This window comes from Mus caroli, chromosome 6 (genome assembly GCF_900094665.2).
Source record: "Mus caroli chromosome 6, CAROLI_EIJ_v1.1, whole genome shotgun sequence".
Classification (NCBI taxonomy): Eukaryota; Metazoa; Chordata; class Mammalia; order Rodentia; family Muridae; genus Mus; species Mus caroli.
In genome coordinates this window covers 112,659,266-112,670,301 of record NC_034575.1, presented here as the reverse complement: position 1 = coordinate 112,670,301, position 11,036 = coordinate 112,659,266, and positions in this window count along the sequence as shown.

The following is an 11,036-nucleotide window of genomic DNA, read 5'->3' as shown; positions in this document are numbered from 1 at the left end:
TGGCTGTCCTGGAACTCACTCTGTAGACCAGGCTGGCCTTGAACTCAGAAATCCGCCTGCCTCTGCCTCCCGAGTGCTGGGATTAAAGGCGTGCGCCGCCATGCCCGGCTCGAAATCTCTCGATACAAAAGGGTTATTGTACTTACGTCTACAAACTGCCGAGATGCTACTTTTCTATTCCCTTTCTAGTTTAGTCTCAGTTCTAGGCCCCACCTGTGCCTGCATCTACATTCTTTTGCTCCCACCAAACCTATAAGAAGACCTGTTGCAGCAAATCGTGTTAGTTTTAATGGAATTCTTCACTCTCCCTGGTGAGAGGATTCTGCCAGACTCTGGGGGGGAGGGGCTCGTTTCCCTCCCTATGCCCTTTATCTTTCCTCTACTGTGTACTCACTCAGCTTCGAGTCTGCCCACAGCACACACCCGCCTTCCTCTTATTACTTCTCAATTCCAGCATGGCTTCACAGCAGCTCTGTTAGTTTCTGCAGCCCCGAAATCTATCTAGGGACTTAGTGGTTTAAACTAACAGTTGGCACTCTTGTTGCCCTATTGCTGGCTGGACACTGTACCTTGCATTGGCTGCTGAGCTCATCTGAAGGTTTAGCTCAGCTGGGCTTGTAGATTGGCTGAGCCATTACTCTGTATGGTGTTGTTGAAACTTAATGACTGATCTAGTATCACTGCTTACGTGGTCTGTGTGTCTCATACACAGCAACAGGGTTCCAAGAATGTGACCCCAAGAGCCACAGGAAAGCCTCAAGGCTTCTGATGATCCAGTGTTAAAATTCACAGGATTACTTCCTGCCATATTCTGCAGCCCAAGAAAACCACTCAGATCAGCCCAGATTTAAGGGGAAAGACATCAGAACCCACTTCTCACTGTGCTAAAGGAATGTGGCTATACACAGTCTGCCACAAAAGGGGGAGGACAGTAAGATGAGCAGGGATTATACCAGGCAACTCAGTCTGTGAATCATTTCAGAATGAGTTAAGGTAACAAACAAACAAACAAACGAACAAGCAAAAAAGGGTAAATTAAATCAGTGATAGGCTGGTGGCCTAGGTAGCCATGGACCAGAAGGATTCTGTCTTCATCTTTGAAGGCTCATGTCAGTACACGAGGGCAGGAAGCAATTAGCTCTTTAAGTGGTATCACAGATGCCTACTAATTTATAAGTTCATCCATCCATCCATCCATCCATCCATCCATCCATCCATCCATCTAAATATTGGCTCTCGTACCCACTGCTCGTCTAGCTATACATGGGTTAATTTGACAGATATTTATTGGGGTTCTAGAGCTAAGGTCTCTGGACCACTAAATTTATATTCTAATAAGAGAATGTTTCCCTTTCCCATGCAGGGTTATGAAGAAATCAAAATGGTGAAAGGGTGACTAGTGGAGTAGGGTGGGATGTCCGTCATTCTTTCAAGATAGACAGTGATGGCTGGAGAATGACTAGCATTTATCCATGGGAGAACCTTCCAGACAGAGATGGATGTGGGTTCGTAAGCTGCTCAAGGAGCAGAAAAGAAGGTGAGAGTGGCTGAAGCCCTGGGGCCAGGGAGGGATTATGAGGAGAGAGCTGATGGGAACAGTGGCAAATACAGAGAGTGAAGGGACTCTGTCTACCTGGGGACAGCTGGTCCTCACAGTCAGTTGACAGCCTAGTTGAGTCTTTAGAGAGAAAAAATGTTCTTAGGTTAATAAATATATAGTGAGATAAGAAAACACGACATGGGGTGAGCCACAAATTCTGAAATAAATCTTAGGTGGCAGCCCCGATCTTGAGGGAGATGAGTTTATTTTATAGCTTCATGAGGCACTGATGTGAGAATGTTGAAATGCTAACCAAAATCACTGTATTCTCCAGTAAGAGTTTTGTGTGATGATTTTATTGTTCTGGTCTCAGAACTCTATTCCTGTGTTTTCGTCTTGATTTGGCAGAGACATCTCTACTGCAGAAGCCAGAGTGGCTCTGTGAGCTAATGGGGTTTGCAGCCACCTGACCTGGATACCAGGCACAAGCTTGCCCATCATTGGTCACAGCACAGGGCTGTGTTGGAAGTGCCTTGGGGACTGGAAGTCTCGGCCAAAGGCTTTAGGGACATAAGCTCTGGAAAACTCGAGTTCTCTCATTTTTACTTCATTTTTGTCTGTACATGCTTTCTCAAAACACAGTCCAGTTCCTTTCTATCTCCGTGTGTGCTGTTTGGAGTTGAGCGTGGAACTACCCTACTGTGACTCAGTCTCCTCTGTGCCTGAGCTCACACACACACACACACACACACACACACACACACACACACACACACGTTCTTATTATTTACGCTCTGCTTGGTTTCCTCTTTTCTCTTGGCCTGACTTAAAGATGTTTGTCTGTTTTTCAAAAATAACCAACTGTTTATTCGACTTTCCCCATGAAGTAATTTCCTCCTATATTATTTGAATGTGTGTATTTATATTTTTCTTACTGATTTTGGATAGCTTTATTATTTTGATATAACCTTTATGTTGCGTGCTTAATTTGTTTACTTCATTATTTTTCACTTCGAAGAGGCATTTCCATAAATTTTCCTCTGTGTGCCACACTGAATGAGCTCCAGAAGTTTCTGGATGGAGCGAGCGCCTTGATCACCATTCAGTGTTAGCTTTGTTTCCATGCTTAGCCAGGTTTATTTGGATGCTCGAGCAGAACACTGTTGCCCTTCCTTCATCACTAACTTTGGGCTTCGTTACATTGTGTAGAGAGAGCATTCTGAGGAGTCTCAGTCTTTAAAATGGCATGAAGAATTTTTAACGTCTCAAATGTCAATTTCTGGGTGTTCCAAAAACATATGATAGAATTAATGATACCTGTAGAATGTAGTAACACACTGTCATAAGATACACAGCAATGTACTGTCATCTGCAGGGAGTGATTCTCGGGTCCCATGGAGATACCCAAGTGATCAGATGCTGCCCAGATGCAGTGTTTGTATGTAACCTCAACACATCGTCCCGTGTGTTCCAAATCATCTCTACATTGTTTATAATAGCTGAAGGCAATGCAGATGTCTAATCAGTTAGACACCGGGGAGGGAAGAGGTAAGCATGCAGTCTAATTTTTATGTCGGGTCAGAAGTCTATAGATTTCAGTTGGTGACATGTGACAAAGTGTTCTCTCCCTACTTTTCATCTTTTCCGTTTACTCACTGCATAGCGACAGGACTAAAGTAGAGATCTTTAATTAGGACTGAAGTTATCGAAGGCCAAATCTGGGGAAGACCTGTAATTCCAGCTACCCAGGAAGCAGGGGCAGGAAGAACACAATTTCAAGGTCTGTTTGCACCACAGAGTCAGTTCAAGGCCAGCTTGGGTAACTGAGCCAGACCCCGCCTCAAAACAGCAAAAGTGAAAAACGGGCCATGAATGTGGTTCAGTGGTGTAGCACTGACCTGCTGCCTACACCTCTATTCGTGTGCACACACATGCACACACATACACACAAATGTATGCACACATGCACATATGCATGCACACATATGCACACACTCAAAGACACACACAAATGAATGCACACATGTACATATGCATTCACACATTCACATATGCATGCACACATATGCACACACTCAAAGACACACACAAATGAATGCACACATGTACATATGCATTCACACATTCACATATGCATGCACACATATTTAACAGTTGGCAGAGTTTAGCTCTTCTCATCATGCAGCAACACAGCAACATCCCCTCTCATATAAATGCAGAATGTCCACTCCATGTTAGTATAAAGCCAGTGCTGTCCATTCAGCCTGGCATTTTCGCTGGCAGCAGCTGACTGACTTGTAAGGCTGTGGTCAGAAGAATCCTGCAGGAGAGCTGTAAGATAGGTCACTGGGAATGGAGAAGGTGTTCATGTCTGGGGCAAATGACAGAGGCAGGGAGGTGCAGGGCTCACTTGAGGAACAACCTCACAAGACAAGATCCTGAATGAAGGTTGTGGGGGTGAGGCTAAGCAGCCAGATGGATCTGGCTTTTTTAAAAAAAGGTTTTTACTGGTCTTAAAGCAGTTGGGTTGTGATTAACAGGCAGTGGGACCCACAAGGAGCTTCTGGGACAGCCACAGCAGGTCTGCATTTCTGCTCTGTGTGGGATGCAGAGGGGAGCTCCAGACCTGGACCAGGATTCCAAGGAGGACAGATATGACTACTTGGGACCAATATGGGAGTGTCTCTTAGGTGTCAGAACAGTACTGGAGTGGTACTTCTCAAACAAGTGGCTTGACAATTGGATCCACTGGTCATGAGGGGCCTCAACGCCAAAGCAGGACATGGTGGAGTCTTAGGATTGGTACAGGCTGAAAAAGCATAGCAGGAGAAGATGGGTTCTCACCTGGAGAAGTTTGGCTGGAAGCATCAGAAGGAGCCCATTCATGCCCCCACTATGCTCATGGATAGGGGCAAGCAGGCATGGCAGGACCTGTGATTAGAGATGCGGTTTGGGGCAGTGACTAAGTGCTGCTAGGCCCATCCTGTCTCTGCAGCCAATACAGGACCAGCATGATGGCCAGGGCTGTCTAGGGCCATAGAGAGAGCTGAGGTCAGAGGATGGAGGGAGAGAGGCACATTTACAAGGAAAGATACTAAGCTTAGATGGGAACAAGGAACCTCATCAGAGATGCTCAGTAGACAGTGGGAGCATCCAGTTACATTTTGCAAATGAGACTCTGGGGAACAGCCTCTAGTTACTGAATGAAAGGTGGTTTAGGTAATGATAGCAACCCGAGATGACTCAGTTCAAGCAAAGAGAGCAAGCCAAGGAAGAACCCTGCCAAGGTCAAGGTGAGTGCAGTAGAAAGATCCCTCCAGCCCAAAGCCTTTGTCTTTACATGATGTTCTCATGCCTATGTAATGAGGATTCCTGCAGTTTATTGAAGTGTTTCAGAGGGAATTCTGGCTGGCTCAGTGGATGGGGTGCCTCTTGTAGTCTTTTCTCAGTTGCTTGACACAATTAGACCATTCACCCCGTTCCAGGGCTCTGTGTTTCCTCTTTTCTGGATTAGGCCTGTTTGCTGGGGAAACAATCTGCTTCTCAGGCCTTAATTATGTATACATTGATCTATGACTTTATTTCTCTAACTATTTTCCCACAGTCAACTGTTTTTACTACCTGGGGCTGAAGCAATGCACAGGATGCCAAAGCACAAGTGAATTCATTGAGAACAAAGAACATGTCTATTATTCTAGTGGAGGAAGAAGGGGAGAGAGGGAGGAGGGAGAGGAAGGACCCACAGCTTTAGCCAGAAGGACACGTGGCGTCGGCAGCTACCTGACTTCATATTTATTTTTCTGCCAGCTCCATTGCTCTTATGCTTTTTATTAAATCTTTTTATTAAATGATAGGTCTCTTTAGCACATTGAAAAGGAAAGAGCAGATCTCTTCTCTCTGAGTCCATGAATCAGACAAACATAGGTGGATGCCAGGTCTGGCATGGCCTTAGTGGGGACAGATTGACATGGTTCCTGTCCCTGGGACAGGGCCAGTGGACATGGGTCTTCAAGCTGCCTTGGGTATAAGCTTTGTTTGTATAATAATGTACATATTTTGCATTCTTCCTTTAAGGAATGCCCTCCCAGTTAATGTCAATGACTCCATGATAATCAGACAACACAAGTCCAGGAGGTGAAGGTGTGGCTAATGTCTTAGCAAAATGGTTAACACTGGGACCTTTAGGACAGCCCTTAAGGCTGTGGAAAAGAACTCTAAAAATCATGAGTTCAAAAATATATAATTTCTCAACTATGCAAAATATAAGGTTTCAATATGAATTATGAGGGGGTTCACAAATCTAAAGGAACAAAGGCTACTGCATTAATGAACCAGCTGGTCAGAAAGATACAAAGACAGGCAAATACAAAGGCAGACAAGTCCTGACTTCAAGGTTAGCCTGGGACACAAAGGGTGTAGGTCAGGTCAGGTGTGGTAGAAATGGTAATTTCAGAACAGGGTCCCTCCCAGCTAGCTTAGCATCTGTGCTTAACCAAGGCAGGCATATCTCTGAATTCCTTTGCAATGTTAAAAAAAAAATGTGTGCTTGCTGTCTCTTAAGAAATAAGGGGTTGGGGCCACAAGATGCTGATTCTTAGGATAATCAAAAGAAAACCTGGAGTAAATGGCTGGATTGATATGTAAAATAAAAGACTGGGCTTATGACCTACAGGAGATGAGCTGTTCAGAGAAAAGTTTTTAGACTAGCAAGAGAGAACTGCTTGAAGAACTGTCTCAAGCAGAACATAAATAGAGAGCTGTTTGGAACTCTCCAGAGAAAGCAAATCTCTAGAGAAAGCAGATCAGAAAGAGAGAAAGTAGAACAGAGAGAAAAGCAAGCTAGAAAGCCACGCTGTCTCCAGCAGAGCTGGACTCCAGCTCAGACTCATGCTTTGACTTCGAGTCACTTGCTTTTGCTGCTCCCAGACACCCCTTCTCTCAGAACCCCTCTGCAAGCTGAGGCTGGTCCTTGGCAGGTGGGTAAGAGTTCGGGCGCCTGTGGGAATGGTTTTTATAACGTCAAGCTTGGTCCCAGGAGACTAAGAACACTCTGCGTGGTAAGCAACTCATTTAAATTTTGATGCATTTAATTAAGGTAACTTCCTTATTCAGCTCCAGATGTAGAGATGAGATTCAATTTTTTTGTGTGTCTAAAAGGACATGTTCTTTCACACAGGAATGCCACTGGAACGGAATGTGAATATATATCAGCAACTTGATGAAATCCCCATCTCCCAGGGTAGGGACAGAGTCAAGCCCCTTCTTGCTTCTGGGGATTTTTCTTCTGCTGAAGTACGGCTGTTAGGTGATAGAGACCTGCATCACACATGAGAAGTTGCAGGAGGAGAGAAAGGTGGGGCAGGAACAAGTGGAGGAGACATCACTGGGTGATGTTCCATTGCAAGGTTCCTATCAATGAACGAGGACTTTGATCACCTATGAAGACCAGGGCTAGTTAACTGATAAGTGCTAAGAGACCACTTGGTACCTCCTTGCTGGTCTGTGGTGGTTTGTTTATGTGTCCACTTGGGCTGAGGATGCCCAGATAACAGGGAAAACATTTTTGGGGCACCTGTGAGACTTTCCAGAAGAGACTAGACTCAAATGAATAAAGAAGGTTAGACCATCACCAGCCAACGTTGTTCAAGACTTGAATAGAATAGAAAGGTCAGGGAAGGGCCAGCTCTTTGGATAGCTGTCATATTTATCTCCTCTCACCCTCTTATGTCAACATGTCTAGTTCACAGGCTTTCAGACTGACCTGGACTCCACTGACGCTCAAGCCTTCAGACTTGAACTGAGTCACTCTGTCAGCTTTCCCGAGCCTCTGGCTTGCAGACGGCAGGTCTTGGGACTCACAGTCTCTGTAACCTTACATGCCCATTCCCATGATAAATCTCTGTCCATGTAGTTATATATATACATTTTATTAGCATGTTTCTCTGGAGAACCCTGACTATGAAAGCAGCAATAGCCTCACCACGTGAACCCTAAAAGTCCTACCAGAGTCCTGCCATGAAAGAGACCTGGGTCATGTTGAATGTGTGTGAATTCTCTCCACAGATTTCTTGTTAGGAAGCAGCTTAGTTAGTCTCTGCTTGACTATATCCCGGAAAAAAGAAATGCTCACTCCTAAAGGTGAGCCTACTCCACTGCTGCCTCTTGAAAATGACTTCTTACACCGTGTTTGCCAATTTCTCTTCTATGGGTATTTCTAGCTTTGGGGCTCTTTCATTCTAGTGTCTCATAAAATAACATAAAAGATGTGAGATGTCCCTTACTAGAGATCTTCTCTTAGCTTCTGTGGATCAAAAGCATCTCTGTTCTCAGGAGGAGACTAGGAGAAAATTGGAAACACAGTTCCTTGGGGACCACATCTTTTTCATCAGTGTTTGTAGAGGTGAGTGGCATGTGTGGTCTTGAAGATGCTTCTGCAAAGCCAGTAACCGGTACCTGTGCTACTTCCTGTGGTTATTTCTTGTCTCAGTGTCACCTGGGCACCCTTCTTATTTCATTAGTGACAACTGAGTCCCAAGTCTCTGCTTCCTGCTCTCCATCTGGTGACCCCTACAAGACAAGAGTGAGAGCCCTCTCCTGGCTGGCCATGCTCTGCCCGTGTCTGTGCAGTATCTGTTGAGGCCTCTATCTACCTTGATCCTTGACCTGATGGCAGGTAAGCTATTTGACCCTAGGACACGAGTACAAGTCATCTATCTATCTATCTATCTATCTATCTATCTATCTATCTATGATCTATCTATCTATGATCTATAGAAGATCATTTCACCTGGCTGAGGGAACCAGGAAGTAGTTTCAGCTTTTTCTAAACTTACCCAACTTGAGAGCTAACACAGAGAAGAAAGGACTTGCAAGATTACCTTGGTGAGTGACAGAGAAGCAGCGCTAACTGGCTTGGAATTGAGAACCAAAGCAATGCGGTACATTACCTGTGGTCCAAACTGAGTCTCTGTGGCCGTGGACATTTTTGCACAGGCATGTGACTTACTGAACAGTGTGCATCACTCTTCATTAGTATATCAAGGGATATGCTCAGGCTTCCTTGGGGAAACCACCCCTCTAAGTGTCACACAGTCTACTACGGACTAGCTGGGGCTGCCCAAGCTAGCCTGGATCCTGTGTTCTGAGTAGGTGGAGCTACACATGACTAAAGCCACACGTTATAAAAAGCTATTAGCACGATTTGGAAATCATAAATATGGATGACAAATCTTGGACTGTTGGATGCTACTGTAACAGAATACTAGAGACTGAATAATTTATAAAAGAACAGATTTAGAATCTAGGAAGACCAAGGTTGAGGGCTCATTGCAGGAAAGAGCCTTTTTGTTGCATAATTCTATGGTGGAAAGCAGGACAGGGCAGACTCTGTGTGTGTGTGTGTGTGTGTGTGTGTCCTTTCCTGAAGATCCTGTTTCTGAGAGGAGTCCTATCTGGTAAACAGAGGCTGCTGACCTAATCCCTTCCTAAGGGTTCTACTTAACCCCTGATTTACTGGGGGGCACAGTCAATCCATAGCACTAGGACAGGTCTGGCAAGCTGGTCTGGGGATCTGCAGGAGCTGGTGTCACAGTTGAAATTGGAATGGATAACAACAGGGTGGCCAGCACAACCTGAGCCACACAAGCAGAGGGACAGAGTGTGCTCATGAGGGGACAGTGTCAGAGCCCATGTTCCTCACTGGGGCCTTACCCTACTGTGTAAAGAGGGTAGCATCCTTAAGTGTTGATGCCAAGACAGCTCAACACGAAAGAGTTTATCCTAGAATCCAATACCAGTCACCATGACTTATGATCACAGAATCAGCTTATCCCAAAGACCATGCTCCAACATGGGAACACTTTCATGAATATTTTTATAGTAACAGAGCGGAATATTTAAATAGTAATAGTAACAGAAAGTAATAAACCAAGGCCCTATATAAGTACACTGGTGGGAACATTAAGCAAGCAGGTTGCAGAAAACTGGGAAAATCACTGACCACAGTCATTGAAGCTTTAATCAGTCATTCAGTCTTGTGGATTGTTTAACACAGGTGTGGCCCCACCTACAGACACGTCAGGTAACACGACCAAGGTGAATATTCAGAAAGATAGCTGAACTTAAATTTAAGATCATACAGCATACACACGCATCACACAGAAAATGAAATATTAAACCCCTGTTGTAGAAGTAAATATTAGAGTATAAAACAGGCATGAGGAGTTACAGATACCACTGGAAGGAGCTGACTGGGTAGAAGCTTTGGGAATGGGTAGCCTCTGCCCAGCTTCATAGAGACCAGTCTAGCCTATGGCCCGTGATGGGCCCGGCCCAAGGTACAGACACCGGTGTGATCTGGAGAGTGTGTGAACAAGTTAGCCCTGTCCTTCCCCTCTCAGGACCTTCAACAGAAATGAGTGGAAAGGATTCCAGATCTCAAGCTGGTGCCAGCATGCCAGTGTGAAATAACAGCTGTTCAGAGCCAGGGCTCTATGGCCAGCAGAGCCAGGTGCCAGCTGGGGGACAGAGGGTAGCAACCCCTTAGTGTGGCCACAGCAGATTAGAGAAGGAGCCTGGAAGTACCATGGTGGAGACGTTAGATGAAATGGGTTAATGTAGCAGAAAGTTCTGGTTAAAATCCTGGCTCTCGGTAAGTACTTTATATATAAATTCCTAATATATATAGTATCTGTTTGTTTGTGTCTTTGGCTAGACTGTACAGAAGATGACTTAAGACCAGGCAGCAAATTTGAGGTGGAGCCATGGTTATCACAACGGGCTGCCCGGACCACAAAGCTGATTTATTTCAATCATAACAGCAGCAAATTCCTGTTATTGTAATGAATCACAGCGGGTAAGCACACAGATGCAGGGGATGGGATCACAGGGCTGGCTGACTTTGCAGCTAGGGTAACTCAAAGCAGACTTGCAGTATCCTAATGATGCGATTTCTGTGGCAACCAAACCTGCAGCCCGCTCGCACCAAACAGGCCGTAATGAAATCCAGTATTTTTTATGGAATATTTTCCCTAAACGATAAGGATTGCATATGGTTCTTTTCCCATTGTGCAGCCGTTCAGTCCAAAGCAAACATTTGAGAGATTTTTAACTGAGGTTGGCAAGCTCAAACTTGTTTCAGCTTAAGAATGTCCAGGCCATCTGCTGCAAACTCCCCAATAGAAAACACACTGAGCCCGGACTGCTCAAACTAATTTAATCATGAGATACCATTTCCTGGATTCGAAGAGGGAACATTTCTATTTGCCCACTAGGGCTTTTTTGGGGGGGGGGGGAAAGGACTATATATTTGCAGTATGGTATGTTAGTCACTTGGAATTTCAAAGAAAAAAATAGAGTAGGGGTTCTGGAAAACCATCGTTGAAGAGGTCATCGCTTCAATTCTTTGCAGATGATTTTAATAGAAGAGTTGTCAGTACAACGTTACAACACTTGTGACAAGAATTGAGAGACAGGGCCATCATTTTGTAGGAGGCTA